The sequence below is a fragment of the Elaeis guineensis genome, chromosome 6, assembly GCF_000442705.2.
Source record: "Elaeis guineensis isolate ETL-2024a chromosome 6, EG11, whole genome shotgun sequence".
NCBI lineage: Eukaryota > Viridiplantae > Streptophyta > Magnoliopsida > Arecales > Arecaceae > Elaeis > Elaeis guineensis.
Window position 1 is genome coordinate 69,214,838 of NC_025998.2, and position 7,663 is coordinate 69,222,500.

Consider the following 7,663-nt stretch of genomic DNA (forward strand, 5'->3'; position numbering starts at 1 on the left):
GAGGGGAGGGGGTGGCAGCTAATAGGTATTTTGCATAAAATAAGTTCTATCTAGAAACCTTAGGTGCAGTAGGGTTTATATAGATCCTGTATGCTGCGCAGTGCCACATCATTCGACCAATAAAAAAATTCCAATAAATTCTAAAAAAAAATTGATTGGTGGAGTGATGTCATCTGATCATATCAAGTAAAAATCTCCATGCTCTCTCTTATGTTGGTGCCAACATTGGATAAGCACAAATAAGGTGGCGCCAAAGAGTCCAAGTTTATCAGGACTCTTTGGTTCTTATCCATTTGGGGCGCCCACTTAAATCCAATTGAGCTCACACCATAATCTGATTATGGCATCCAATTTGAAGTGGTTTGGACATGTGGACACTCCACAAAAATTCTCCAATGAATCCTCTTCAGTTTAAGACCCATATGTCAACTTTTGACAGATGTCCTAAAATAAAATTGGTAGGTGCTACAAATTAGCAGGTGTTGTCTTAAATTCATCTCATGAATTAAGACAAGCCTTTTCTGAGCTGGACAAGCTTCAATTAGACCGAGAAAAATCTTCTCAAGATTCTCTGAATGAGCTAGATCACATTTGGCTCAGTAGAGACAGAAAAGATTACACGAGGAGAAAGTTAGGCTCAATCTAGTGCTAGCATGATTTCCTTGAACCTCATTGGATCTTATCCAAATCAATTGGAGTAGCCCAAATGATGACATCCAGACCCTAACCCTTATTTGTATGACCCAGTTAAGTTCAATTCTGTATAGTAATGAGATATGTCATGATCTCATCATCGACATCATCGAAATTCCTTTCGATGGATCAGAACTCTTCTGATTCAGACAATTAGAATGATCGATCATCAAAATTATTCTAATTGCTCCCAAAATCTATTAGTAACTCCTAGCAGTATATGGTGGCAACCCATCAGAACTGAAGACAAACCTCTTGGTGCAGCTACCTGTGTGATTGAGTTCCTCTATCATGAGTCCCGATTGAATTAGGGTTAAGGTGAACTCGTCAAACTCAACATCAGTCATATGAATCAATCGATCGATCTGAGTTCGATGTGAAACTCAATGGAAAACTCTTTTCTATTATTTCACTCTGTCATGGCCATGGGCTTAAGGACTCGATCTTTCGATCATCATAGGACTACTCCTCTCATCTACCGAGGTTGATAGATCTCATCTTGGTGCGATCTGATTCCTATAATGGATATGCTACAGCCAACATACACCTCAGGATTCCAAATGGCTAGGAGACTGAGTTATGGTATAGTCAAACTATAACACACTCAAGGTAAACCGTCGATGCACCTTAGGTCAAAGAACTAGACACATAACTGCAGCATCGAGCTAGTCATCTACAAGAAGGTAGACTTCCTTATGACTGCTCGAGGTGGTCACGCTCAGTACTCTCGTTCTCAATGAATATCTGTACTCTCGCTCTGGTGTCTCCACACCGTAGACTCAAGACTCATCTATCCTAAGGAAGCGATCGTACACCAACCTTCCGGATCAATCACCATCCTCGTGATGATCCTATGGTCAGGAGTAGTTTATGAGTTAGTTATGTAAATTCATGCCTTAAATTTTTAACTCTTGAAAATATAAATTTACATTTCTACTAACTCAAAGGATGTATCACAGACACAATGTACACAATGTGATAAAAGAATAACTATTTTATTCATTTATAGTCAAAATTATAAATTTGCCCTTAGTTCTGTATAGGAATGTGTCAGCCGATCTGGCATTTAGGGCACACATCTAACAGTTTGGTCTCTCACCTCCTACGTAAACTCTATCCCTTCACCTATTTAAACATGGGATCCATATAGGGCGTGAAACCAACCAGATGATATCAGGTTTTGATGCCAAAATCAGATGAAGATATGCATGAAAAATCCAAAGAGAGAGGGCATGGTGTATAGGTCCATGGCGTGAGGTATATGTGATCATATCTCTTCTTTATTACCAACAACCAAAGGTTGGTTGTTGGAGCCTCTTCTCTCCTATCTTTTATCCTAGTTTGGACATAGATTTTTTTCTCCTCTTTATTCAAAAGTTGGACAAAATTCTTATATCTCTAGCGTAGAGATTTGGTGCATGGGTTTTAGGAAGAAAAGAGAAGAAAAGGTTCTTCTCATGATCTCTAGCGTAGAGATCATTATCCTCTTTTTCTTCTTCTTTTCTAAGAGTGTTTCGAGAGAAAAAAAGATTTTTCAACCATCAAGATGCATACTTTGCAAGAGAGTTAGCATCTTGGTGAGATCAAGAAGCTTCTGATCAGATCAAAATCTCGTGTGGATATCCGTAGAGGTCGGATGCTTGTGTGGCTTCAAGGGACCTTTGGAAGACATCCATGATCATCAGCTCATGATGAAGATCGACTCATGGCAAGGTATAAAATTTATTTATTTTTTTCTATTTAATTTTTATATCTGAATTCTATCTCACATATGTAGATCCTATTTATGGTTTAAGATTTGATCTTATGCATGTTTAGATTAAATTAGATTTAATCTAAATTTTTAAAATTTTTGCTACATACTTGTTTCAAAATTTTTGCATACATGAAATCATGAAACCCCAACACATCGATGGAGGGTGCCACTCAAAGGTCGGTGATGAACTTTCTTAGCCACACAGCTTTGTTTACAATATCAGATGTCATGATATACTCCACCTCGTATACTGAGTCGGTCACTATATGCTGCTTAGAACTTTTTTAGTAGATAACTCCACCATTTAGGGTAAATATGCATCTCGACATGCTCTAGCTATCATCACGATCTGACTAAAAATTAAAATCAGTATATCCCATGAGTTTTAAGTCAAATTCTTCATAAACAAGCTACTGGTCCTTAGTATTTCTCAAATACTTAAAAATAATTTTTGCAACATTTCAATGGTTCTCATCCAAATCTGATTGGTATCTACTCACTACTCCTAGTGAGTATGCCACATCTAGTCTCATATATATCATGGCGTACATTATAGAACCCACTGTCGAGGCATATGGGATTCTACTCATATACTCTCTCTTGAGGGGTTGTCGGATAATCTTTCTTCAAGAAAAATTTTATGGCCTATCAGAAGATAATCTTTCTTGAAATTCTCCATACTGAACCATTTTAGCATGGTATTTATGTATGTATATTGGGAGAGCCTGAGTAGCCTCTTAGATCTATCCCTATAGATCTTTATCCCTAGGATGTAGGCTACTTCTCCCAGATCCTTCATAAAGAATTGTGACGACAGCTATACTTTTATTCCTTATAATGCAGGGACATCATTTTCGATTAAGAGAATATCATCCATATATAAAATAAGAAATACAATCACTGAACCTTAGTCCACTTATATATGTAGGATTCCTCTCCGTTCTTAATGAAGTCATACGTTCTGATCACCTTATCAAAATGTATGTTTTAACTCCGCTATACTTGCTTCAATCTATAAATAGATCTCTGAAGCTTGCACACCTTGAACTCGTCTGTGAAAGTAAACTCTTCGGGTTGTATCATATACACTTCTTCGTTCAGCTCTCTATTTAGAAAAGCTATCTTCACATCTATTTGTCAGACTTCATAGTGCAAGTATGCTGCTATTGCAAGTATGATCCGAATGAACTTGAGCATTGCCACTAGAAAAAATATCTCATCATAGTCAACACCATAATGCTGATGATACTCTTTGGCAATCAAATGGACTTTATAGGTCTCCACCTTCCTGTTTGTGCTTTTTTTCTATTTGAAGACTCACTTACACCCTATGTATTTTATCTCTTTAGGTGGATCAACTAATGTCCATACATCGTTGATCTTCATAGACTCCATTTTGAATTTTATAGTTTCAAGCCATTTCTTAAAGTCGGACCTCTGCATTGCATCCATGTAGGTAACTGGATCCTTATTGTTCTCATCGAGCTCAACAGGATCTCCATCTTGGATCAAAAAACCTAAGTATCTGTTCGACTGACGTGGTGCTCTAATGGATCGCCTTAAGGATATTTTTATATTGGGCTCTGGATTTGATCTAATCAAATTTGGTTCAGATTCAGTCACTGGTGTCGGTTCTTCTACTTGTCGAATTTCATCAAGCTCGACTTTAGAGGCACTTATTCCTTCACTATGGAACTTCTTTTTCAAAAAATATACCTTACTGCTGATAAATATCTTTTGTTGAGTAGGGAGGTAAAAGTAATATCCCCTCATTTCTTTGGGATACCCTATAAAATTATACTTATCGAACCTAGGTCCGAGCTTGTCGTTTGTAATCGTTTAACATAAGTCAGACACCCCCAGACTTTAAGGTAAGTGAGGTTTGGCCTACGTCCTGACTATATCTCTTATGATATTTTACTAACTGACTTACTCGAAACATTATTGAGTATAAAACTGACTGTCTCAAGTACATATCTACAAAAGGAGATTGATAGACTTACAAATTCCATCATAGATCGAACCATATCCAATAAGTTTCAATTCCTCCTTTCTAAGATGCTATTATGCTATGGTGTCCCTAGAGGAGTCTATTATGAGAGAATTATATTTTCTTCAAGATATGTCAGAAATTTATTGAAAAGGTATTCACCCTCTCAGTCAGATCAAAGAGTTTTAATACTTTTTTCAGTTTATTTCTCTACTTCATTATGAAATCGTTTGAACATTTTAAATGATTCAGACTTGTATTTTATCAAATAGATATACCCATAACTAGATAGGTCATCTGTGAATATAATGAAATAGCTATACCCTCCTCTGGTACTAATGCTCATAGGTCCATATACATCACTATATATTAGACCTAAAATTTTATTAGCTCGTTCACCTTTTTTAGTAAAAGATGATTTAGTCATCTTCTCAAGAATACAAGACTCACAGATCGATAATAATTCACAATTAGTAATATTGAGGATACCCTCTTGTGCTAACTTGTTTATCCTGCTCTTGTTAATGTGATTGAGCCTGTAATGCCAAAAGTAGGTATCTGTAATATTATCTAACTTTGGATATTTATTTAGAGTGTACAATACACTCATAGGCTATGACAAAATATAGATATTATTTCTTAATTATCCTCGTATTATTGTAACATCATTCATAATGATATCACAATAATCATTTTTTATTGATAAACTATAACCATCTTTGGCCAAAAGATCAATAGAGATTATATTCATGGAGAAAGATGGATAATAGTGACAATCACTTAAAATGATACTATTAAATTTGAAAATAAGCTCGACGACTCCTAAAGTCAGGATTGGAATTTGGCTTCTATCTTCCACATTTAGGAATCTTTCGTTATTCTCAAATTTTTTACTAACTTGAAGTCTTTGCAAATAATTGCATATGTGAACTAGACTTTCAGTATCTAATACCCAGGTTATAGTGTCACATATAAAAAAATTACAAGAAGTTATCATATAAGCATCTTGACCAGTAACTAATTGCTCGTTTCTCTTTAGTCTTTTTGGGTCATAGTTTGTTTGACTCGGTTCAGCTCTAAACTTTTTAACTAGATTGGGCTCAAAATCAATGTTCAACTTCTGATATTAGCTATCAAAGTTAGATCCAATAAACTCATCATTGTCAAACAGTGAATGGAGTGACAAATTGCTAGCCATTTTTTAAAAGAAAGAAAAATACAAACCTAATTAGTATATAAATTAATTAAGTCTAAAGACATGGACTTTAGTCTAAAAGTTCTCACACTATTTTATGTGAATTGTTAGGCTCTACCTCTAATTCGAGGAATTACTTTAATTTCTTAATGGGTACTAAAATCCACATAGACTGCATACAGGCTCGAGTATGGCTCGACTAACTCATATGCATCTATGGGTAGGTTCTCAATCCATTATTTTTTTAAATAATTTTTAGTAATTAATTTTGCCTTAGGTTTCATTTTTAGTCAGTAATGAGCCTCCACTAAAAGTCCTAGTTAGGTCCAACTATTAACGTGAACCTACTCAGTGATTCTAACTATTAATAATTGGGTCCGAGTATGGTTTGACCAATCTAACCATTCATCAGATAGTACAATAGAGTCATCACATGATGAATAATAATTCCACCATTCAGAGAAACACCAGACGGATGGTGCCTGCAATATCCATCAGAAATAATGGATTCATTAATATTCATCTTAATGGGAGGTTATGATCTAGTTATCACCATAATCAGCTCATTTTATGAACCTAATAATTTAAAAAATTTGGTTAATATAATTTAATAAAATTAAATACATAGACCAACTAATCTTGATCCTCTCACTGACTTCACCAAGTCAGATCAGGCTGGACTAGAAACAAGTCGATCAAACTGACAAATCATCAATCCTCCCATTGACTTCATCAAGTCATGATGAGGACTAAAATAAGTCGAACTAAGAGCACCTAAATCAGTCGCAACTAATTTTTTAGTTTGTATGGATCAAACCCCAATCGTTAAGTGATCTGATCCAAATATGATTTATCATGTTGGCCAGGTAAGTGAGATCAGTGGGAGGGATATACCATTAACTCGTCATAGATCCAATCTATACGAATAGCTTTCAATTAAAGATCATCGATCAAGACAGTCAAACTTAGACTTCAACTAGTTAATCAATTTCAATTGGATCAACTTATGGATTTAGATTCGACCACTGAGCTCAAGATCAAAGTCCATTTGGATCTAATCAAAGGTATGGACTCGATCAACTACAACTATTGTATTGGTTCTAAAAAAATTTTGATTTAATCTAATTTCTTTTTTAGTTTATTTAATCTTTGATTCTAACCTTAAGGTCCAACCCAATTAGAAGGACCTGATCAAGCTAACCCATAAACCCATCGCCCATTTTTTATGCGAATAGCATTAGATCTTTAATTTACAATTCTAGATCTAATATATTTAACTTAATTGTTAATTAAGTTTGAGACTATGGGTAGAGATTTGATATTTAAAAATAATTTTAAATTTTAAAAAATATTTTTATAATTAATTTTTATACACAATTATTTAGATCTAAAATTTGAATCGGCTCACCCTTGGATTGAGCTGACTCTTCACAATGGGTCGATTAAGTTTCAAGACTTAGTTGACTCATTGATGATGAATTATAAATTATAATTTCAGCTTGTTTCATTGAGTCAGCTCAATAGAAATTGAGCTGACTAACCAAGATCCTGAGTCAATCCAAACAATACTGAGTCGACTCAACAGACAAACTACAATAATTATAATAATTTTAGATCAAAATAATTCTATATAAATAGTAATAAAATTAATCATAAATTATTTTAGAACTATTCTAAATATATTTATGATTCTAGATTTTATTTACAAAGATTAGATGCAACTACTTTTCATACAATGTATCACATACACAATCCTAGAATTTTGCAAAAAAGTAAAACTTTTTTTTCGCATCATCTTCATGGGATATAGTCATAATGGCACCCTTACACATTATAAAAGGATCCAATTGAATAAAAAAAAGAGAGATCTAATCTCTGTTACCTTCTATGATCGGACGGCCTGGTGACAAATCCGATCCGATTACTTCGCTACTCAGATAATCTAATCTAAATAATTTAAATTTAATCTAAATTATTTTAAATTTGATTATTATATTTTGATTATATAAAAATTAGATAATAATTATCA